Here is a 24,892-nt window from a genome sequence, read left to right as displayed (position 1 = left end):
AGGGGGCCGTCCACGAGTGGTGCGCTCTCCTTTCACTGCTATGGGAGTTCTGAAAATAGCCAAGCGAGCATGCATGGAGAGTGCACTGCGCACCTATCTGACATTGATGGCATATCCTAGTGATATGCCATCAATGTCTTAGGCGAGACAACCCCTTTAAGCAAAATTTTTTTTTTTAACAATCTATCTGAAGCGACCAATAGGAGGAGCTCAGTGCAGAAGACTGTATACAGTTACCATTGACTGCAGTGGAAGCTATAAATAATCTTTTTACATTGAGCTACCCCTAGTGGCAGCTGCTTGAAAATGCAGTGTTGTCTCTGGAACCCAAAGCAGTCACGTGGTCTGCCTCCATGGGATGTATCTCACTGCCAAAAAGCTTTCAATTATACCTTTGCACTTGTGCTTGTAGCACAAAAAAAGACCAGTGTGAAATGGATAATGAAGAAATAACTAAACAGAAGATAACAACTTTAACGTCCCCACTGATTAGCCTGAGCTGGATTTGCTCAAGCAGGACAATACTGACTTAAAGACTTAGGGGTTATTTATCAAACTGGTGTAATAAAGTAGAACTGGCTCAGTTGCCCATAGCAACCAATTAGATTCCTCCTTTCATTTTCCAAAAGGAGCTGTGAAAAATGAAAGGTGGAATTTGACTGGTTGTTATGGGCAACTAAGCCAGTTCTACTTTACACCAGTTTGATAAATGACCCCCTTAGGCCTCATGCACATGACCGTAGTTTTGGTCCGTATTCAATCCGTGTTGGTTGCGGATTGGATGCAGACCCATTCATCTCAATGGGGCTGCAAAAGATACGGACAACACAACTGCGTGCTGTCCGCATCTGTAAGTCTGTTCCATGGTGATGGATCATGTGATGAGCGCAGTGACGTTACCACAGGTCCTTTTCCTCCTGGTCATCAAAGAAGACAGAAGAGAAGCCGGGCTGTGCGAACGGTGAAGTGGATGAGGTGAGGTAAATTATATATTTTTTTTAACCCCTCCAGCCCCATTTTACTAAGCATTCTGTATTAAGAATGCTATTATTTTCCCTTATAACCATGTTATAAGAGAAAATGATAAAATCTGCACAACACCTAACTTCTGTGAAGAAGTCCGGGTTCGGGTACCAAACATGCAGATTTTTCTCATACGCGTGCAAAACGTATTTAAATGCTTTGCACTTGTGCGTAAAAAAAAAAAAAAAAAAAAAAAAAAGCGCACATTTTCCCGCAACGTACCCGCATCTTATCGGGCCCTCACACGCAACGCCCATGTGAAAGAGGCCTAAGTCTCGGCAGTCTGTCAAAACACCAGAAAAATTCCAGAGATTTCATATGCTGTGTTTTAAAACAGAAATGCCAGAGATTCAAAAGATGCCACCTAACAAATACACCTGTAGCAAAAAATACTTGTATGTTCTGTGATTCATATTTCCCTTACGCTGGGCTCAGACCTGAGCGTACTTGAACATACGCGCGATTGTACGGGCGTTTGCAATCGCGCATACAGAGACAAGCGAACGCCCATTGTCGCGCGTTCCCGCTGAAGTCTATGTACGGGAACGCGCGACAAGACGCCCCAAAGAAGCTCATGTACTTCTTGGGGCGTCGGGCGTTTTACAGCGTGATCGTACGCGCTGTAAAACGCTCAGGTGAGAACCATTCCCATAGGGAATCATTGGTTCTTGCCTGTTGAGAGTTTTACAGCGCGTAGGAACGCGCTGTAAAACGCTCAGGTCTGAACCCAGCCTTAGGCTAGGTTCACAACTGAGCGTTTTACAGCGCATTCCTACTCGCTGTAAAACACTCAACAGGCAAAAAACAATGTTTCCCTATGGGCATAGTTCTCACCTGAGCGTTTTACAAAGCGTACGAACGCGCTGTAAAACGCCCTACGCCCCAAGAAGTACAGGAGCTTCTTTAGGACGTATTGTCGCGCGTAACACCTCTGTTTTTCATTGTACGCCTCTGTGGTCAATAGCAAGAACGCACATACGACACACGCTTCCAAAATACGCCTCAAAAACGCCTGTAAACATACGAATACGCTCAGGTGTGAACCCAGCCTTATGCCTCATTCACACATCAGTGTTTGGTCAGTGATTTCCATCAGTGATTGTGAGCCAAAACCAGGTGCGGCTCTAAACACAGAACAGGTGCAGATCTTTCTCTTATACCTTATCCCTGCTTTCACACCTGAGCGTTTGTCAAACGCGCGTTTTACGCGCGTTTTTTGTAATAGTAAACGCACGTTTGACGCGCGTTTGTGTGATTGACTGCAGTGTTGTCCAATGAGTCTATGGCCCAAACGCGCGACAAACGCCCCAAAAAAAGCTAATGAACTTGTTTATGCGTCGGGCGTTTTATAGCGCGTTCAAACGCGCTGTAAAACGCTCAAGTGTGAACCAGGGCCATAGGGAAGCATTGGTTTTCACGTGTTGAGCGTTTTACAGCACGTTTGAACGCGCTGTAAAACGCTCAGGTGTGAACTTAGGGTATGTCTGTGGAGGCTCTAATTCTGGTTTTGGCTCACCATCACTGATGGAAATCACTGAACAAAAGACTGACGTGTGAATGAGGCTTTAGACAGACATTCATGTAACATCTGGACCTGGCGATTTTACAGTAAAAAATAGAGAAAAAAATCCTAGGTGCAAAAATATTACTTAACACTTGTGGGTGAACCCACCAGGTTTGGAATAGTCCACCAGAGGACCAGAGGTGCTTTCGGTGGCCCAGGCTCTGACACCTAAGTGGGCCCCCAAAGGACCAGAAAAATAAAAAACCTTTGGAGCCAATCACTTGATTAAAACCAAGACTCTATAGATGATACAAGGCCCCTTTCACAAGAGCTTTCCGCGTGGGTGCGATGCGTGAAGTGAATGCATAGCACCCGCCCTGAATCCTGACCCATTCATGTCAATGGGTCTGTGTACATGAGCATTTTTTTTTTACATATCAGTTCTGTGTTGCGTGAGAATCACAGCATGTTCTATATTCTGCGTTTTTCACGCAGCCCTGGCCCCATAGAAGTGAAAGGGGCTTTAGTGAAAAATGGAATGCATCCGCAAGCAAGTGCGGATGCAATGCGTTTTTTTAACTGATGGTTGCAAACAGATGTTGTTTGAAAACCTTCAGGTTTTTTTTCACGCACGTGAAAAACGCATCAAAGCGCATTGCACTCGCGCAGAAAAAAACTTAATTGAACGCAATCGCAGAAAAAACTGACTGAACTTGCTTGCAAAATGGTGCGAGTTTTACTGAACGCACCCGGAGCCAATCTGTATCGTTCGTGTGAAAGGGGCCTAAAGGCTGGGTGCCGAGAATAACTTCCTCTGGTGGGCCCAAGAAACCCCATTATGACCCTGAAACCCACCCTAAGGGGATGTTCACACAATATAGATTTTAAAACCAGCAAGGAATGCGTGCTGATTTTCAGCGGTTTTTGGAGTGTATTATTTTCAGAGTCCTATTCAGTTCAATGAGAGAATTAGCGCAGACCATGCTGTTTCTTTTTTCCACGCTGTTGTTTTCTGCCTCCCATTGAAATTAATGTTTGGTTTTTTTAGAGGCGCTTTTTGGTGCAGATTCCATGAGGAAAACACATGAAAAACAGCAAAAAAAAATAAATGTTGCGTGAAGGAGCTCTTAGGCTGGGTTCACATGGGACTGATTAGCTGTGGATTTTCCACAAAAGAAAATCTGCAGTGTTTCTGCTTGTAATCTGCAGCAAAAACAAACTACAACATTTTTGGAACTGGTTTTGTTGCTGAAATGCGGCCGATTAGAAGCAGATCTCATTCTCTGCATTGGAAAGGGTGAAAGCCACAATAATCCACAGAATACATTGACATGCTGCCGATTTAAAAACCGCACCACAGGTCAGTTTCTTCTTCAGATTTTGTATTCCACGTGTCACAAAGAATTGTTAAAAACTCATTGGGGCACATTCACTGGGTTTTACGCCGGTCTTAGTTCCCCCCTGTGCTGTTAGATCTATCTAATTTAGGCCTCATGCACACGACCGTTGTTTTGGTCCGCATCCGAGCCGCAGTTTTGGTGGATTGGATGCGGACCCATTTACTTCAATAGGGCCGCAAAAGATGCGGACAGCACCCCGTGTGCTGTCCGCATCCGTTGTTCCGTTGCGTGGCCCTGCAAAAAAAATATAACCTGTCTTATTCTTGTCCGTTTTGCAGTTATAGAATAGAATAGGCAGTTATATCAATGGCCTTCCGTGCTGTTCCGCAAATTCCAGAACGCACACAGACGCCATCCCTGTTTTTCGGACCGCAAAACACACAATGATGAGGCGTGCGTATCTGTCGCAGTACTTGCACCTGACAAAGACTATGTCAGCCCCTGGCTAGAATAGTTTTTCACTAACATTTACACCTGTTTCCAGGTTTAAATGTTACGAAATTTGCTGGGGCGGGAGTCCCGACACGTCCCCGTCACATCTAAGTGGCGGACACAGCGTAAAATCAGGCATGCGACTAAATATTGTCACACGGCCGGGTAAAAAAAAAGGGGACTTGCAACTATTTTACGCCTAAAATAGACGCAAGTCCGTAGTAAAGGCGCACCGATTTCTTTGCTGGTACTGCACAACGCTGCAGAAAATCTTTGTGCTTTATGTATGGAAATGATTTTCTGAAATTTCTGCAACTAATTTGCTGCACTGAATTCAGTTTTGAAATACTTTTGCACTTATGATGGAGAAAGGGATGACAAAGATATTTGATACATGGTAAACAAGATACTGACAGGGATTTAATAGATCTCCAAGCACAGCCGCTAATAACAAAGACCGTGCAGGGGAGAGGTAATTATACAGCGCGGGCCTCAGAGGAGCCGGCGCAACATCTGGCACCCACTTTATTTTTCATCATATTCCTCTCATCGTCCTTATAAAGAAACCATTTCATATCTGTTGTGGATCAAATGTAATAAAATCTCTTACCGTAAATAAATAAAAAACATTATAATTGACTGTAGATAATGATAGGACACCGCAGGGAGTCCATAGAGCTGTAATATTATATATATACACACACAGAACATATGCAGACATAGGGGGCCATTTACTAACATCATAAAAAAAAGGTCTCAAGACTTTTTTGCGACTTTTTAAACACCCTTGCAACAATTTTATTGCACAGGCGTTTTTATGCCTTCCATACCTCTTGGTGGAGTGGTCGGGGCCAGGGCTTTGGCAAATTTACTAACATTTATGCTTGGAACCAGGCCTAAAAGAGGAGTGAAAACTGGCATTTTCACTCCAGGTACACGGACTGCTGGAGGTGCGCCTTGTTATAAATTAGGTGCTTCCTCCGGCAGCGCAGGCGCTATCAAAGACAGGCATAAAAGGACATTCTTTGATGAATGACCCCCCATAGAATGCACATGGGGGAATTTATCAAGCAACTAGAGGCTATTTTAGTTGTAAAAAAATAAGTCCCTTTTTTGACTGGCTGTGCGACAATATTTGCACAAGGCTGGTTTTATGCTGTGTTTGACAGTTGGGTGGGATGGGGGTGTATCTGGGGGGCTATGCTGGGCCCTGCGCAAATTTACTAACATTTATGCCAGGTGTAAACGTTGACGAAAAATTACTCCCGCCTGGGACTAGAGTAGGCGCACGGACTTCCCTAGATGCTCCTAATAAGGGCTCATGCCCACAGCCGTGGGGCAGCTGCATGAGGATCGCGGACCCATTCACTTAAATGGGGTCCGCACCGCAAAAAAGTAGTGCGTGCACTACTTTTTTGCGGTGCGGAGGCACGGGCAGAAACACCATGGAAGCACTCTGTAGTGCTTCTGTGGGGTTCCGATACGTGCCTCCCTTCCGCATCTCCGTGATTGCGGACCCATTGAAATGAATAGGTCCGCGATCAGTGGCCAATGCCCGTGTATCGCGGACCCCCTGTATGCGGGCCGCAATACGGCAACGGCCGTGTGCATGAGCCCTAGGCCAAATGTTACAGCAGTGTGGGGGGAAGCCAAGACTGGCATAAAAAGCCAGTCTTAGGCCCCATGCACACGGCCGTGTTTCACAGCCGTGTGCGGGCCGTGGAACCGCGGCCTGGATCCCTCCTGAGAGCAGGAGCGCACGGCGTCACTGGTTGCTATGACGCCGTGCGCTCCCTGCTGCCGGCACAGTACAGTAATACACTGGTATAGATCATACCAGTGTATCACTGTATTGCGGCGGCAGCAGGGAGCGCACGGCGTCATAGCAACCAGTGACGCCGTGCGCTCCTGCTCTCAGGAGGGATCCAGGCCGCGGTTCCACGGCCCGCACACGGCTGTAAAACACGGCTGTGTGCATGGGGCCTTATTCACATGTCAGTGTTCATTCAGTGATTTCCATCAGTGATTTTGAGCCATAACCAGGTGCGGCTCTAAACACAGAAAAGGGGCAGATCTTTCCTTTATACCTCATGTCTGTGGAGGCTCCAATCCTGGTTTTGACTCACAATCACTGATGGAAATCACTGACCGTACACTGATGTGTGAATGAGGCTTTAGTAAACCACTAGAATGTCCTCAGATTGCTGGAGGCTAGCTAATTGCAAGGAAGTCATTGGGGGAGATTTACCAAACTGGTGTAAAGGAAAATGGTTTAGTTGTCCATAGCAGCCAATCAGATTCCACCTTTAATTTTCCAAAGGAGCTCGGAAAAATGAAAGGTGGAATCTGATTGGTTGTTATGGGCAACTAAGGCTGAGTTCATACCTCAGTTATTGTGAGCCAAAAACACAGAACAGGTGCAGATCTTTTCATTATACTTCATCTCTGTGTAGGTTTCACCACTGGTTTTGGCTCACAATCACTGATCAAAAAACTGAAGTGTGCCTAAGGGCCCTTGCACACGACTGTATGATGAGCGGGCCATATGTCCCGGAGCGGCATTGATCGCGTGCACAGGAGTACACAGCATTATAGATTACATTGATGCTGTGCACATCGGGCTGATGTCCCGCACTCATATGATCTTCTGAGTGCACAGCGTCATTGTAATCTATGATGCTGTGCGCTCCCGTGCGCACGATCAGTGCACACATATGGCCCGCTCTCGGACCGTATGTCTCGCAGGGCCTACGGTCGTGTGCAAGGACCCTAAGTCAGTTTTCCTTTACACCATTTCTGATAAATCTACCCCTCTGTGGGATCAGCGAGATGCCCTCACTACTACTGTGCACAGCCACAATATTAAATGGGATCCACTTTATTTATATGACCACCCATAATGTCCCCTAGTTGCGCTGCTGACCCACAGATTTTACAGTAAGGAATCATCCGTCTTCCGTCAGGTCACACTCGGCAGACTTGTTGCATACATGTCCCATCAGTTTCATCTGATTAGGGTTTGTAAAAATCCATGCACACGCTGCAGAAACAACCCCATTCAGATGTTTGGAACAGCCACAGAATGGTCAGCAAAATAAATCTGCCATATGTGAACATACCCCAAGGCTACATGCACACAACCGTGCGGAATACGTTGGCGCTACATAAATACAGATCATTATTGCCAGTGCTTACTGTACACTTCACGGTCATTGTGGCTTTAACATGCATGTACTGTTAGGAAATGAAGCTTAAAACACATGAACCGATACCCAGCCATGTAGAGGAGGCGGCACTACTGTTTATAGAGGTAGTAGCAGAAATACACCAATTAGATAACATGTCTCATAAAGTATGTGTGTTAACCCTGCTACATCTGTACAAACCGCTACATCAGAAGTGTCAATCAAAATGCTATTTTTATACGATGGACTGGACGGTTTAGCAAACTTTTCTCCTTACCTTAGCTGCGTCCAGATCTGCCGGGGCGAGCAGGGTGCAACACGGCTCCAGGCAGAGGTGGCAGGTGGAAGATGTGTGAGCGGCTTCCTGCTTTTGCAGAAAATGATTCTAATCTTAGCTTCTGAAAAGCACAGGGGGTTTACCAAAGGCCGCTTACTGGCTCCTGTACTGCATCTGCCAATTAATTGACTATCTGCTGATAGGTCCTGCCTCCAACCTGAAAATCCCAGGGCATGTCACCGGAATGAGCTCATTTACCTTACTCAATGGAAAGCGCGCTCTCTGTGAGGGTATGTTCACACCACTGATCAGCTACTAAATCCACATAAAAACTCACCAACAGTTTCCCCATTGACTCTAATGTTAAAACTTCACCTTTTGCACACAGTATAAGGGCTTGTTCACACGACCATATGGCTTTTTCAGTGTTTTGCAGGCCGTTTTTAACGGATCAGTTTTTCCATTTTTTGTTTCAGTAGTGTTTCCGGTTTCATTCAGTTTTTCCGTTCCGTTTTTGCGTATGGCATATACAGTATACAGTAATTACATAGAAAAAATTGGGCTGGGCATAACATTTTCAATAGATGGTTCTGCAAAAACGGAACGGATACGGAAGACATACGGAGTACATTCCGTATGTGTTCCTTTTTTTTGCGGACCCATTGACTTGAATGGAGCCACGGAATGTGATTTGCAGGCAATAATAGGACATGTTCTTTCTTTGAACGGAGCGTAAAAACGGAAATACAGAAACGGAATGCATACGGAGGACATTTCGTTTTTCGGCTGAACCATTGAAATGAATGGTTCCGTATACGGAACGCAAAAAACGTTTGTGTGAACAAGCCCTAACCCTAAGTTCACACCTGAGCGCTTTACAGCGCGTTCCTACGCGCTACAAAACGCTCAACATGGAGAAACCAATGCTTCCCTATGGGAATGGTTCTCATCTGGGCGTTTTACAGCGCGTACGATCGCGCTGTAAAAAGCCCGACGCTCAAACAAGTTCTTGAGCTTTTTTGGGGCGTTTTGTCGCGCGTTCCCGTACATAGATATTCGGGAACGCGCGACAATGTGTGTTCGCCTGTCTCTGTATGCGCGATTGCAAACGCCCGTACAATCGCGCATACAGAGCGCTCCTTTCGGAACGCTCAGGTGTGAACCCAGGGTAAGGCTACATTCACACGACCATATGTGTTTTGCTTTCTGCAGATACGGACAGCACACAGTGGGCTGTCTGCATATTTTGCGGACCCATTGAAATGAATGGCTCGTCATCCAATCCGCAAAAAGAATGGAACGGACACAGAAAAAAAATACGATAGTGTGAATGTAGCCTAAAAATGGTAGAGGTTTTCCCAGTAGCTGATTTGAAAAATGTTTCTTAGGCCTCATGCACATGGCCGCATTTTTGGTCCGTGTTCGATCTGCATTTTTTTCAGATCTCACACGGACCTATTCATTTTTAGGGGTCCCCGCAAAAAAAAAAAAAGGACAGCACAAGGATTCCATCCGTGTACCGTCCACACCCGTGCAGCTGGGCCGCAAATGATAGAACCTGTCCTATTCTTGTCCGTTTTTAATAGGCTTTTTGAAAGTAGGCCCCGTGAAAATTGAGGGATATGCAACGGGCGCCTCCCCCTAGGGCCCTCTATATAAAAACGCGTGCCAGGTTTAGGAATACAGAGTGGTATAGTGCGGCCTAAAATGGCTCTCTCTGTGTGTCACGGTGCTCCTACCTGGATACGGCTGGACCCCAGGCTTTGCTTCTTAAGAAATAAATAGTTGAGGGATTTGAAAGAAAGATTGAGTCTAGACCTTGTATGTAGTTGAACAGCAGCTTAAGGCTACATGCACACAAACGTTGTTTGTTTCCGTGTCAGTTTTTTTTGCGGATAGGATGCGGACCCATTCATTTCAATGGGTCTGCAAAAAATGCGGACAACACACCGTGTGCTATCTGCATCAGTAAGCCCCGCAAAAAAAAAATAGAACATGTCCTATTCTTGTCCGTTTTAGGCATTGTTATAATGGATCCGCAAAAAAAACAAAAACGGATGGCATACGGATGGCATTTTTTTTTTTTGCGGAACGCAAAACCCATACGATCGTGTGCATGTAGCCTTACTTTGCATAAACATTTCTTCAAACTGTTTATAGGCTTTGTCTTGGTACCAGCAGGTAGCATTAAAACTGGCAGGCAAACTCCAATCTGCTACATCTGTTTCTCTCTGGCTCTGTTGTACTGTACTGTATAACTCAGCTTTTTCTGTATGCTGCACTTCTCTTTGTATGGTCTGTCTCTAGATTAGGCCAGGGAAACTTTCCTCCTGGCTCCTGAAGCTCTAAGCTTTGGCCTCCATGGCCAGCAGAGCTGAGGGTGCTCTGACTGACTAGACCAGTGGTCGGCAACCCGCGGCTCTTTTGATCCTTAGATGCGGCTCTTTGGTTCGGGCTGGCGGGTGGGCGGCCTTTCTTGCAAAATGTCAAGCTTTCAAAAGGTCCGTCATGCGCCTCCTGCCCCGTCTGTCTGCTCCTTCCTCTTTATGAATGAAGCAGGCAGGCGGGGCAGGAGGCGCATGGCGGAGGGTGAGATGTCACGCTGCGCACAGCAGCAGAAGGGCGGGCAGCGGCGGACTTTCAGCACAACACCGGCCATGTGAGGAGTGGTGAAGAGGCCGCCGCTCAGGTCCAGGAGGAGCGAAATGTCCTGCAGAAGAAAGGTAGGAGCTGCCCCCGGTGTGTGCACCGGCCCCACCGCAAGTGTCCCTGCCTCCTCCCTTCCCCCCCACTAATACATTACTTTACTTACTGGAGGGCACTTATGGGGGATATCTGTGGAGGGCACTTATGGGGGATATCTGTGGAGGGCACTTATGGGGGATATCTGTGGAGGGCACTTATGGGGGATATCTGTGGAGGGCACTTATGGGGGATATCTGTGGAGGGCACTTATATAGCATCTTATGCTATATATGTGTCATCCACAGATATCCCCCATAGGTGCCCTCCACAGATATCTCCCATAAGTGCGTCATCCACAGATATCCCCCATAAGTGCGTCATTCACAGATATCCCCCATAAGTGCGTCATCCACAGATATCCCCCATAAGTGCGTCATCCACAGATATCCCCCATAAGTGCGTCATCCACAGATATCCCCCATAAGTGCGTCATCCACAGATATCCCCCATAAGTGCGTCATCCACAGATATCCCCCATAAGTGCGTCATCCACAGATATCCCCCATAAGTGCGTCATCCACAGATATCCCCCATAAGTGCGTCATCCACAGATATCCCCCATAAGTGCGTCATCCACATTACATCCACATCTGCAGACAAGTTTAATAAACGTAAAAAATGATAAAGATAAAATGAAATAATAATCAAGATCCAAATAAAAGAAAGTACATATAAAAGTATGTAAAAACACACTCTGGGCTCATGCCCACGAATGTAAGGGCGCCGTGCCTGTGCTGCGGACCGCAAATAGCGGTCCGCAATGCACGGACACAGACCATGGGGCAGCTGCATGAGGATCGCGGACCCATTCACTTAAATGGGGTTCGCGATCCGCATCCGACTGCCCGCACCGCAAAAAAAGTAGTGCATGCTGAAGTGAATGGGTCCATGATGCGGGCTGCACACGGTCGTGTGCAGCCCGCATCATGGACCCATTCACTTCAATGGGTCCAGGATCCGGGATATGAGTGCTACAGTGTGCTTCCGTAGTGCTTCTGGCTGTGCCTCCGCACCGCAAAAAAATTGTGCATGCGCTACTTTTTTGCGGGGCGTAGGCACAGCCAGAAGCACCACGGAAGCACACTGTAGCACTCATATCCCGGATCCTGGACCCATTGAAGTGAATGGGTCCTTGATGCGGGCTGCACACGGCCAGTGCCCGTGTATTGCGGACCCGCCGTATGCGGCCTGCAATATGACAACGGCGGGCACACAGTCGTGTGCATGAGCCCTAATAGTCCTTACTGGTACTGTTGACGCAATATTTTAGGTTTTAAAAATGTGGCTCTCGAAATAAATTTCAATCGTGGTTTTGGCGATATTTGGCTCAGTTGAAAAAAAAGGTTGCCCACCACTGGACTAGACTAACTCTCCCTAATCCCCACCCTTCCTGTAGGAAGTGGTACTAGCCCAGTCCTCCACAGAGGGGGGGTTAGAATGGAATGGAAGACTCCATTCTATTTAAGATAGCTCTGCCATATTCGCTGCCACCTGCTGGTGAACCACGCACATTACATTTGAACATAACAGTTGCATAACATTAGAAATGCACAGTGTGGTGAACCTCGAATAAATACACAAGATGACATTGTGTTAGACCATTAAAGAGAGTAGCAGGATGCAGTAGTGGTAACACCACTCTGGGGTGTTACAGATGCACACATCTGTATTTATCAGACCTGCGGATATGCATTTCTTAGAATTCAATGGGAAGCAGGGAAACCTCAACTCTTCTAAAACTCTTGAAAAAACTCATCTAAAACCACCACCAAATTACAAATCTGCCACCAAATTACAAATCAGCTACTGATTTTTCTGCAAAGGATTGGAGCTGTGTGAACATACCCTTACGCTACGTGCACACGGGTGAGGGTAAACATGCAGAAAATCCGCACACATGCAGAAAATCCGCACCAAAACTGAATGAAAAGCCACATGTGTTAGAGTACCTGCACACATTACAGATTTGTATGCAGAAAATGTGCATGAAAACCTCAAAAAAAAAAGGGTTCATTCATACAGCTGTATGAACGGTTTTGCACCCATTCAGCAATTTTGCGGAAGGTCTGCGGATCTATTCATTTCTATGGGCCTTCAAAAGATGCGGACAGCACACTGTGTTGTTTACCCTCACCCGTGTGCTGCCCGCATCCGTTATTCTCCACAGAAAAGATAGAACATGTCCTATTCTTGTGCGCAATTGCGGACAAGAATAGCCATTTTCTATTATGGTTGCAAATTGCGGATCCGCAAAGCACTATGGCCGTCTTAATGGGCCCAAACAGTGACAAAAAGATACATAAATACACACTATTTAGGCTAGTTTCACACAAGCTGCAGCCTTCTCCGGCAGGCTGTTCCGGCGAGTGCAGATTTTCTGTTAATTTTAACAACCCATTGAAGCAGTGGCGTACATAGAGAAGTAAGGGCCCCATAGCAAGGATCAAAGCAGGTTTCCGCCTAAACCCTTTTCAATCACCCTTGCACCATTTTTTCCCACTGCCTCGTTTGCTAAATGTTGTTTCTTTAGAGGGTAGAGTCCTGACCAAGTTTTCACCCCAGTAGAAGAGGAGGAGATCTCAACTGAGCCCCCTCTTGCCCTGGGCCATAGCAGTTGCATGGTCTGCCGCTATGGTAGTTACGCCTCTGCATTGAAGTCTATGGAGAAAACCACAGGAGCCTCATTTCAGTCACAGATCCTCCTACATTACCTCAGATGCCCCCATTCCCGTCATATATGCCTCTATAGTACTATAAACTTCTGTCCCAATGTCAGGTACCCTCAGAGTTCAAGTACCAGTCACATATACTCCTATTTCAGCCACAGATCCCTAACAATAGTAGACATCGAAGCCCCCTGGAGACCAGACCTCACTTTCCTATTGCACCAAGGCTGGGTTTCTTTCTTCATATTATATGTGGTGCTCATGTCTGCATTTTAGACTGATGATAGTACCGATGTCAGTCAAAGGCACCAGGGAAGCAGGTTGTGATCGATAAATTACATTTATTGGATCTTCCACAACTCTGCTAACTGTAATATACTGAACTCAATAAAACTGTACACAGAAGTCTCCTAAGCTCCCTCTAGTGGTGACTGTAAGAAGTCAGCATGTTATCGTTTAACTTCTTAACAACTAGCCCTGATAAGACATTAAACAGACACTCCTATCAAATTTTTAGTTTGTATTAACAACCTATATTAGTGTTGTGTGTCTTTTTTAAAAATTCTATATAATAAAATCCCTCTGTGCCTGCGCTGTGTCCGTGTATGTGTGCCAAAGTTAAATGCGCAAGCGCTATTGCGCCAGCCAATAGAATCGCAGTGCACCATACAGCCGCCCAGACCTCCCACATCAGCGCGTTGCCGGCCAATAGAAACGCGGCGCACCTCAGGCATCCTGAACCGCCCACAGCAACAGTGCGGTAACATCAAAGCCGCCCCACACGCCGCAGGTACCGCCAACAATTGCGCCGGCCACCCAGACCGCCCACATTAGTACGCCAGAGGCCAATAAAAACACATTGCACCTCAGGCCTCCTGAACCACCCACAGCAACAGCGCTGTCCTACATGCCCCGGTACCGCCCACAATTGGGGTGGCCAATAAACACAGGGCTCACCACACGCTGCTCAGACCGCCTACAGCAGCGCACCGTTATTATGGTGTGCTGTGTCAGTTTGATCGCCGCCATTAAATGAAACAGAAGCGCCGCCATTACAGTCTTGTCAGATACAGCAGCTGCTGCTGCCATCAGTACTGGCCACCAGTTGCTGCCAGTGGTCTTAGCACCACCAGTCTGTGCCAGCATCTCAGCCATCAGTCACAGTGCCCGTCGTCTTAGCCATCAGTCAGTGCCAGCCGTCTCAGCCATCAGTCAGTGCCACCAGCTGCTCAACTCCGTCCCACACGCCGCCCATGGAACGCGGTGTGATGATTGCTCTGCGTACCGGCCAATTCTAACGCCTGTTTTTGTAACGAGCATAATGTCTAGTTAGATATAATAGTGGATGGTGTTATGTCCTGGCTACTTAACTTCCTCTTTGTTTGGAATTGTAGCATGGCAAACAGCCCTCCTTAAAGGGGTTATCTGACTTTTTGTAACTGATGACCCATCTGTAACGGATCTCCTGGCACCCCGACCGGGTACCTCCGTCGAATGATGCTCCTAGTGCTTTCCGAGGACTACAAGCACTCCACTTGACACTGTAAGCGCTGCAGACCCCACGAACCGCTGAAGCTTGGTTGAGGTCTCACCGACTCCTACCCACCATGGACCTACGACAAGGCTCCAGGCTCCAGTGGGTGAACCTCTTCTAAATCCAGAGAGCAGGAACAGCTCTTACAAGAGCTAATAGTATAGCCAGGGGAGTATAGCAAATCTTCAGCGTATAGCAATCCCCAGTGTCGATCAGTTACCCAAACACCAGCCTCAACATGATGAAGGGTAAAACAGGAACTCATTATTGAACACACAAGCATTGACTTATACACATTTTCCAACAAGGTTACCACACAGGGTTTTGTAAAAAACAACCAATAAACACATACAATACACTCAGACACTCCCACACAAAATCCTCCCCTCTGCCTGTGATACAATTACCTTACACAATAAGTTGATGCTTTTGTATCACAGGCAGGAGAATACACAGTGTCTTCTGTCCTGGAGACAACCGAGGAGTAATTAAATTATCTCTCAGGACAAAGGGAAATCGCCAATACACATGTGGGGACCATCAGACAGACATCACTACTCAAATATACAATGTCCCACCCTTTACAGTACACATAGACATTTAACATATCCCAAAATTGCACGAATTAGACCAGGGGTTTAAAAGTCAGTAAAAAGTCCTTTGTGAACAAAGGAAGCCTGGCTGATGAGAGGGCCCATAATCCTGGGGCAAGAGGCTGGTAGCCAGGCTTCTTCACCACCCAGTGGCGAGGTTGGTTTTGTCACATTTCTCCCCTTTTCCAAACCGACTAACAGGGTCTCTGACCTTCTGCCGGTCAGTGCCCTTGTTAGTCCAGCAGCCCACCCACAAAACAGAAACAGCAGTACAGCCCACCCACAATAAATGGTTACTACACCTGAGCAAGGGATAAACCTGTCCATGTCCATGTGCCTCAACACGGCTGTGTGGGGGACTGGTAGACTGCCTTGGTGGGTTGCTGAGTGGGCAGAGACCAGCGGTACTTTGCCCTGGTGCCAGCGCTACCACGGAAGAAGCCTGGTAGGAGCCTGGTTGTTGTAGGGGGAGACCGACTGTCTCCCCTTTAGATACACCGCTCTGCTGTTGTAGGGAGAGACCGACTGTGTCCCCTTTAGATAGACCACCGTGCTGCTGTGGGGGGAGACCGACTGTCTCCCCTTTGGCTAAACAGCCCTGTTGCTGGGGGACAGGACTGACTGTCCCTACCCCCTGTGCTGTGAGTGCAGAGACCATGGTCCCAGCTGCACTGTTGTGGGGCATACTGTCTCCCCCTAGTGCGTTAAACTGCCGCTGGGGATGGAGACTGTGCTCCCAATTCCTTGTAGATCACACGGCCGCTGGGGAATGGAGACTGGGCTCCCAATTCCCTGTAGATTACACTGCCACTGGGGAATGGAGACTGGGCTCCCAATTCCCTGCATATCACACGGCCGCTGGGGGATGAAAACGATGCTTCCTCTCCCTGCAAAACATACTGCCGCTGGGGAGCAGGACCGCCTGTCCCTACTCCCTGAAACTCCGGCTGCCGTTGGGGATCTGGGCCGACTGCCCAGCATCCCTGTAGGGCCGGTGGAGAGACCTCGGTCCCATCTCCACCTGCCATATGGGGTTCCCCTCAGGACCAGTCTATGAGGTACCCTACCTGTGTAGCTGGTACTGAAGCAGGGGATACTTCAGTTGGGTCTTCCCAGTAAACCTCCACAATATCCTCCCAGCTGAAGGGCTCTGGACCTGGGTCTGCCACTCTGCTCTCTCGCTGAGCCCTCTCAATGGAGTGGAAGAGATCTCGGTAGTCCTGCTCCAGTTCCCACTCCAGGGTTGCTAGGTGAGCCAGGTCTTTCTCTACCTCATGGGGGGGTCATTTCAATCCTGCCTAGCCTCCCTCTCGTAGAAAATGTTCTGAAGTCTGGACTGTGCAGGGCTCCCGAAGTCAGGCTCTGCAAAGGACTCCCATAACAAGCCAGGACCATCAAACTCCTCTCCCTCTGGCTTGTCATGCTCAGCTGTCCAGGGTATATACTGTGCCATATACCACCAGAGCGAATGGTAGGCCTCTTCCAAACATAGCTCCTGCCATACCCAGTGCTCTAGTTCCTTCACCCATTCCTCCAGGGGCTGCTCTCCCAGGAAGGGCATCCGCAGGGCCACTTGCTTCTACAATCACTGCTCTCCACTGGGGAGACTCTCACCTCGCTGGTATTGTACATTACCCAGGGCCTGGTACCAAATGCCTTTCCTTAATGCATCCCGGCCATCCAGGTCTTCCTCATTGTATGCCACTGCTGGTTCCATCCCACTGCTGCCACCAATGTAACGGATCTCCTGGCACCCTGACCGGGTACCCCCGTCGAATGATGCTCCTAGTGCTTCCCGAGGACTCCAAGCACTCAACTTGACACTGTAAGCGCTGCAGACCACACGAACCGCCGAAGCTTGGTTGAGGTCTCACCGTCTCCTACCCACCCTGGACCTACGACAAGGCTTCAGGCTCCAGTGGGTGAACCTCTCCTAAATCCAGAGAGCAGGAACAGCTCTTACAAGAGCTAATAGTATTGCCAGGGGAGTATAGCAAATCTTCAGCGTATAGCAATCCCCAGTATGAATCAGTTACCCAAACACCAGCCTCAACATGATGAAGGGTAAAACAGGAACTCTTTATTGAACACACAAACATTGACTTATACACATTTTCCAACAAAGTTACCACCCACAGGCTTTTGTAAAAACAACCAATAAACACATACAATACACTCAGACACTCCCACACAAAATTCTCCCCTCTGCCTGTGATACAATTACGTTATACAATGGGTTGATGCAATTGTATCACAGGCAGGAGAATACACAGTGTCTTCTGTCCTGGAGACAACCGAGGAGTAATTCAATTATCCTCTCAGGACAAAGGGAAATCGTCAATACAAACGTGGGGACAATGGGACAGACATCACTACTCAAATATACAATGTACCACCCTTTACAGTACACATAGACATTTAACATATCCCAAAATGGCACGAATTAGACCAGGGGTTGAAAAGTTAGTAAAAAGTCCTTTGTGAACAAAGGAAGCCTGGCTAATGAGAGGGCCCATAATCCTGGGGCAAGAGGCTGGTAGCCAGGCTTCTCCACCACCCAGTGGCGAGGTTGGTTTTGTCACACCATTCTCTGGATATGTCATCAGTATCTGATCAGCGGTGATCCAAATGACTGGGGCCCCCGCCAATCAGCTGTTTGAGAAGGCACGGTGCTTCAGTGAGTGCCGCAGCCTTCTTGCTGCTTACACTAGGCCGTGACGTAACAACTATTGTGAGACATGAGACAACCCCTTTAAAGCTATGTCCACATCTGCATTACAGTATTCAAGTAGTCTGTTCCGGCAGAAGAGCAGACTACTAGAATTACCGTATCTGGCATAGATGGACACCACCAGGACCTGTCACCTCTCCCCTCCCTATAATGGAATCTGTCAGGTTTCCGGCATGAATGTTGGCTTTCTGCTGAAAAATATATGAATTAGGCATAAAGATTGTGTGGGTCTATGGCACATCAAAGTCCACATCCACAGCAGAAATCTGAGTATCAACCTTGGATATCTACCATGGAGAGTCTAGTAAATACTTGTCAGATTTGTGTCAACATATCCCTATAATACAATCTGAAGTCAAACAAAATACACTTGATATGCTCAGTGCTATTTACTACATCAGCCAAAAACATGCATGTTCCGGTCATCACAGCCCAGCCCAGAAATCCGATCTGTAATACAGGTGAAACTCGTAAAATTAGAATATCGTGTAAAAGTCCATTTATTTCAGTAAGGTCTCATGCACACGACCGTTTCGTTTTTTGCGGTCCGCTGTAAGCCATAATCATCCAAATTATACCAAATAAAGGCTTGAAATATCTCGCTTAATATCTCATATGTTAGTTTCACCTTTTAAGTTGCATTACTAAAATAAATGAACTTTGCACAAAAATCAAATTTTCCGAGTTTCACCTGTACAAGGAGGCACAGATAGTGGGCATTCTTACCCTCTGGTTAACCCGCTGTCAGGTGAGCACCCACTTACCTGCGGCAGCTGACGTTCTTATGCTTTGGAGATCTTCTCAATGTGACAGCTCACTGATGCATGGCTTATTAAATCGCTGCCTATGGGTTGTCCTCCAGTTACAGGCTTGGGAATCAGACTACAACCATCAGTATACTGCGTTTTTCTTGTATATAATTGTCATAAGACAAGTGGAGAAACACTCCCCCTGCTGGACAATATAGGAAATTTGCTCTAAAAAGAGGTGGAACATCTGCAGCAGAGTGCAATAGCACACTCACAAAAAAAAAAGTGTCACTTTGCAGACGGTCTTCAGACAAATTTACAAAAGTGCACCAAATACACAAAATCTGTCATCAGATTTGCACCTATGAAACTGGCTGACCTGTTAGGCTACTTTCACACTGGAGTTATGGTTTCCGTTTGTGATATCCGTTCAGGGCTCTCACAAGCGGTCCAAAACGGATCAGTTTTGCCCTAATGCATTCTGAATGGAAAAGGATCCGCTCAGAATGCATCAGTTTGCCTCCGTTCCGTCTCCATTCTGCCTCTGGAAAAGGCTTAATGGGGTTGTTTCATGAAACATATTCTGCATTTTTCAAACCAGCACATGGATCTGAATACTTTTGTAATTGCATGTAATTAAAAATTCAGTATAGCCAGTGAGCTATTCAATAAACTGTATCTGTATAGCGCCACCTACTGTTTGTTCTTTTCCTTATTTCTTGTCCGTCTCACTGAGGTGGTCGCACATGCTCAGTTTAAATTTTCAACTGCCACCAGCCATATGTGATGTTAGAAGCTGTGACAGTTATGGGGAGAGAGCTGCAGCAGAAAGGACACACTCCCTGAGCTGCCAGGCTGAAGATAATCTGGCAGAACAACTGGAGCAGTGAATGTGGAGATCCCTGGACCCATGTGAGGTACAGGGCTGGTTCTAGCTTTGTTAGAAATGTATTGTCATGTACTGTATGGTGTTGGATTCTCATTTTAACATCAATCCTGACATAACCCCTCTATAGGGGGTTTTCCAGGATTTACATATTGTTGACCTATCCTTAGGATAGCTCATCAATATGAGTTTTGCGGGGGTCCGAATCAGATCAACTGGATGAAGAGGCTGTGGCGCTCAGTGTGTGCTTAGGCAATGTGACATCACGATCATTAGTCACAAGGCCTAGGCACAGCTCAGCCCTATTCAAGTGAATGGGGCTGAGCTGCAATACCAAGCGCAACCACTATACAATGGCGGCACTGTGCTTGGTGAGCTGCAAGGAAGACATGATTCTTACAAGAACGCTGCAGCCTTCTTGAATAGCTGATCATCGGGGGTGCCGGGAGTCAGACCCACGGCCAGATATGATGATTTGTGACTGAGGATAGATTATTGATATGGAAATCCCGGAAAACCCTCTTAAGGCTACTTTCACACCGGCGTTTTGGCTTTCCGTTTGCGAGATCCGTTCAGGGCTCTCACAAGCGGTCCAGAACAGGTTTGCCCTCGTACATTCTGAATGGAAAAGGATCCGCTTAGAATGCATCAGTTTGCCTCTGTTCCGTCTCCATTCCGCTTTGGTGTCCGTCTTACGAAACTGCGCCAAACGGATCCGTTCTGACACACAAGTCAATGGGGACGGATCCGTTTTCTATGACACAATCTGGCACAATAGAAAACGGATCTGTCCTCCATTGACTTTCAATGGTGTTCAAGATGGATCCCTCTTGGCTATGTTAAAGATAATTCAAACGGATCCGTTCTGAACGGATGCAGACGGTTGTATTATCTGAACGGATCAGTCTGTGCAGATCCATGACGGATCCGCACCACACGCCAGTCTGAAAGTTGCCTTAATCTATACAGCTCAGTAGAAACCCTTTATGATTTAGAAACAGTTAACCCGGATTGTGTTAGTAAATGTTGGAGCAGTATTGTTTTCATGTTAGCTGGCATGTAGTCCCGGGGATAGGTCTCCAGACACACTGTGAGGCCCCCAGGCTCATTGTCATGGCACTGATACAGAGGTGAATGTCATTGCTGCAGAGACAAAATTACGATTTATAAACCGCAGTTTTGCATTTGTGAAATTTCGGTTTTCTTGGATCCTCAGCAGAACAGACCAGCACTTGTTTTGTGGAAATGAGTCGCAACAGTGTTAGGCCTCATGCACACAAATGTTGTTTGTTTCCGTGTCCGTTCCGTTTTTTTTGCGGATAGTATGCAGACCCATTCATGGCGGATAGTATGCAGACCGCATCCGTATGTCCGTTCCGTAGCCCAGCAAAAAAAAGATAACATGTCCTATCCTTGTCCGTTTTAGGCATTGTTACAATGGATCCGCAAAAAAAAACAAAAAACGGATGGCATACGGATGTCATCCTTTTTTTGAGGATCCGTAATTTGCGGACCGCAAAACACATACGGTCGTGTGCATATAACCTTACACAAATCTTTATCCTCTAACCCTGATACAAGGAAGTGATCCCTTCCCTAAAATAAAAAAATAAATAAAAATAAATAGATATTTTGTGATGACTCCTCCAGCCGGTGGCCATGAAGCAATAGCAGAACTGAGACAGAACAGACGAGTAAAATGAAGATGAAAGCAGACATAGAATGGACAGAGCAGAGGAATGGATAGGACGTGACTGAGAGACCATTACCGTAGACATGAGATGTTTGTCAGCATCTGCTGTAATCTCCTGACTGGTGACAAATAGTTATCTGCTGACACCTGGCATGCAACTTCAATTGTTGACCGCACTTTAGGGCTATATTACACCCAAAAAGTGTGTAATATAGAAGGTCAGGATGTGTAACGCCCCCAAGTGGCATAACCACTCCTACACCCTGCTTCTGTCTGTATTTGCAATAACCATTTCATCTTATGTCTTTATTCCAGGTCCTCCACGTAGTGTGCATTTCTTCCTATGCATTTGTATTGTTCATGTAATAACCTGGTTCCCCAGCAGGTGGCAGCAGACTTGGCAGTGCTACTTTACAGAGGGTGGAACCTGGCTTTCCAGCTTTCTTAAAGGGTTTCTGTCATCAGAAAAATCGTTATGTGCTAATGTCAGCAGTACATAACTGTATAACTTATAACGCCGTTCCCTCTAAATAAAGACTTTTATAATATGCTAATGAGTCTCTAGGTCCTAGTGGGGCCTTGCTGCAGCACCTAGAGGCTCAGTCTGCTCACCCTTTGGCTTGCCCATGTCCAGTTGATTGACGTCCTAGTTCTCCTCTGTGGCCATGAAATCCTGCGCCGTCCCATTTAGTATTTGGCGCAGGCGCAGTGAGTGAAGGACGCTCTCCTGCTGCCGGCTTCACTCACTGCGCCTGTGCCGAATACTAAACGGGACGGCGCAGGCGCAGGATTTTACGGGCACAGAGGAGAACTAGGATGTCAATGAACTGGACATGGGCGTGCAAAAGGGTGAGAAGACTGAGTAAGTAAACAGAAAAAAACGGTTCCGGCACTGTGCTTTTCATAACTTCCTCTTTATTCTTGTAACAAATATCCAAGTGCAGACGAATCCATACAGCAAGCAATAGTTTACGCGTTTCGGACAACAATGTCCTTAGTCGTAACAATGATGTCTACCGGACAGGGAAATTCAAAGCTCCACATCCCAACTCCCCAGGAAATGGGAGGTGGAGACACGGAACTACAATTAACCCTCCAGCAGCAATCCACCTGTTGTCCCATACAATGTGAACTAAAAACTTTTATAGCCCAATCTATATACATTCTTTTTCAAGTTGTCCCGGCATCCTTATATATCCTCTTGTTAGAAACACAAGATCAATAATATACATAGATATATCATAAAATATGAAAAAAATAAAAAAATAAAAAACCGCACAATGTGTACAGGGACAAACATAAAACAAATAGGCAATAGAACCATATGCACTTCATCAGCAATCCACGATCCTGATCACTGATTTAAACCTGTAGGTACTCTGGTGTTAAGTCTAAAGATCCAGTACGCTTCTCTTAGTAATATTACTTTCTTGTAATCCCCTATTCCCCACCTCTAGAGGGAGTAGTGACCTTTTCTATTGCAAAGGCACGGAAGGAACTGACTTTGCGATTATCACAGCAGAAGGATTAAAAATATTATTTAAATGCTCCAAAATTCGGCTTTTTAATTTACGTGATGTACTACCAACATACATTAAATCACAATCTGTACATTGAATAACATAGATTACTCCCGTGCTATTGCAGTTAATATAGGTGTTAATCAAAAAGGTCATAGAATGATCAGCATTTTGGAAGGTTTTTGTTAGGCCTCATGCACTTCAATGGGGCCACAAAAGATGCGGACAGTACTCTGTGTGCTGTCCGCATCCGCGGCCCCGTTAAAAAAATATAACATGTCCTATTCTTGTCCGCGCTTTGTATGTAAAACGCAGATCATATGCATTTTCATTTAAATATTGTCCATGTCCAAAATCTGATATGGCAGACACATCCCCGCTCCAAATAAGGAGCAGGTCATCTATGTATCTGCTATACCAGACTAAATTCGACAAAGATTGATTATTCGTGCTATAAATATAGCGTTCTTCCCAATATGCCACTGTCAAATTAGCCAAAGAAGGCGAAAATTTCGCCCCTATCGACACGCCTCTAATTTGCAGATGAAATTAACCGGTACGTCATGTGCATTTCCGATCACCGGCTTGCGGCAGGCGGTGATCGGAACTGGGTGCCTGCTAAAATCAATCAGCAGGCACCCTGGGACAATGCCGAGGGGGGTCCTGTGACCCCCCCCGTATCGGCGTTTGCTGCAGACTGCAGGTCAATTGAGACCTGCGGTTTGCAGCGCTGTCGGAAGTTTCTGATCCCCGCGGATCACTATATATTGTACTGTACTGTATTATACAGACATCAGACCCACTGGATATTCAAGAACCAAGTGGGACTGGGTAAAATAATAATAATAATAATAAAGTGAAAAAAAGTAAAAATAAAAAAACACATTTATCACTGATAATTTTTTTTTAAAATAAAATGCACTACACATATTAGGTATCGCCGCGTCCGTAATAACCTGCTCTATCAAAATATCACATGACCTAACCCCTCAAATGAATACCGTAAAAAAAAAACGGTGTAAAAATAGCCATTTTTTGTCACCTTACACCACAAAAAGTGTAATAGCAAGCGATCAAAAAGTCATACGCACCCAAAATAGTGTCAATCAGTCATCTCATCCCGCAAAAATCATACCCTACCCAAGATAATCGCCCAAAAACTGAAAAAACTATGGCTTTCGGACTATGGAGACACTAAAACATGATTTATTTTTGTTTAACCACCTCAGCCCCTCTAGCTTAAACACCCTTAATGACCAGACCACTTTTTACAATTCTGCACTACACTTTCACTGTTTATTGCTCGGTCATACAACTTACCACCCAAATTAATTTTACCTCCTTTTCTTCTCACTAATAGAGCTTTCATTTGGTGGTATTTCATTGCTGCTGACATTTTTACTTTTTTTGTTATTGATTGAAATTTACCAAAATTTTAGCAAAAAAATTAAATTTTTCACTTTCAGTTGTAAATTTTTTTGAAAAAAACTACATCTATATATAAATTTTTCTCTAAATTTATTGTTCTACATGTCTTTAATAAAAAAAATGTTTGGGAAAAAAAAAATGGTTTGGGTAAAAGTTATAGCGTTTACAAACTATGGTACAAAAATGTGAATTTCCGCTTTTTGAAGCAGCTCTTACTTTCTGAACACCTGTCATGTTTCCTGAGGTTCTACAATGCCCAGACAGTAGAAACCCCCCACAAATGACCCTATTTCGGAAAGTAGACACCCTAAGGTATTCGCTGATGGGCATAGTGAGTTCATAGAACTTTTTATTTTTTTGTCACAAGTTAGCGCAAAATGATGATTTTTTATTTTTTCCTTACAAAGTCTCATATTCCACTAACTTGTGACAAAAAATAAAAACTTCCATGAACTCACTATGCCCATCACAAAATACCTTGGGGTGTCTTCTTTCCAAAATAGGGTCACTTGTGGGGTAGTTATAA

General features: G+C 46.0%; 1 protein-coding gene across 5 annotated transcripts in view; it reads right to left on the bottom strand.

Moving 5' to 3' along the window:
• LOC122946315 (A-kinase anchor protein 17B-like) overlaps positions 1-24,892 on the bottom strand; it is a 75,293-nt gene that overhangs the window by 25,870 nt on the left and 24,531 nt on the right. Inside the window, exon 1 of one of the 5 annotated variants that reach the window (XM_044305862.1) lies at positions 18,855-18,910. The exons of 3 other annotated variants lie outside the window; for them this stretch is intronic. The gene's annotated coding sequence lies outside the window, so the exon portion shown is untranslated. Of the gene's footprint in view, positions 1-7,821; positions 7,880-18,854; positions 18,911-24,892 lie in introns of those variants that run through there. One more of the 5 variants, XM_044305864.1, reaches the window with a different exon arrangement.

This window comes from Bufo gargarizans, chromosome 9 (genome assembly GCF_014858855.1).
Source record: "Bufo gargarizans isolate SCDJY-AF-19 chromosome 9, ASM1485885v1, whole genome shotgun sequence".
Classification (NCBI taxonomy): domain Eukaryota; kingdom Metazoa; phylum Chordata; class Amphibia; order Anura; family Bufonidae; genus Bufo; species Bufo gargarizans.
Note: the sequence above shows the minus strand (reverse complement) of the source record. Positions and strands in the feature narration are given on the sequence as shown.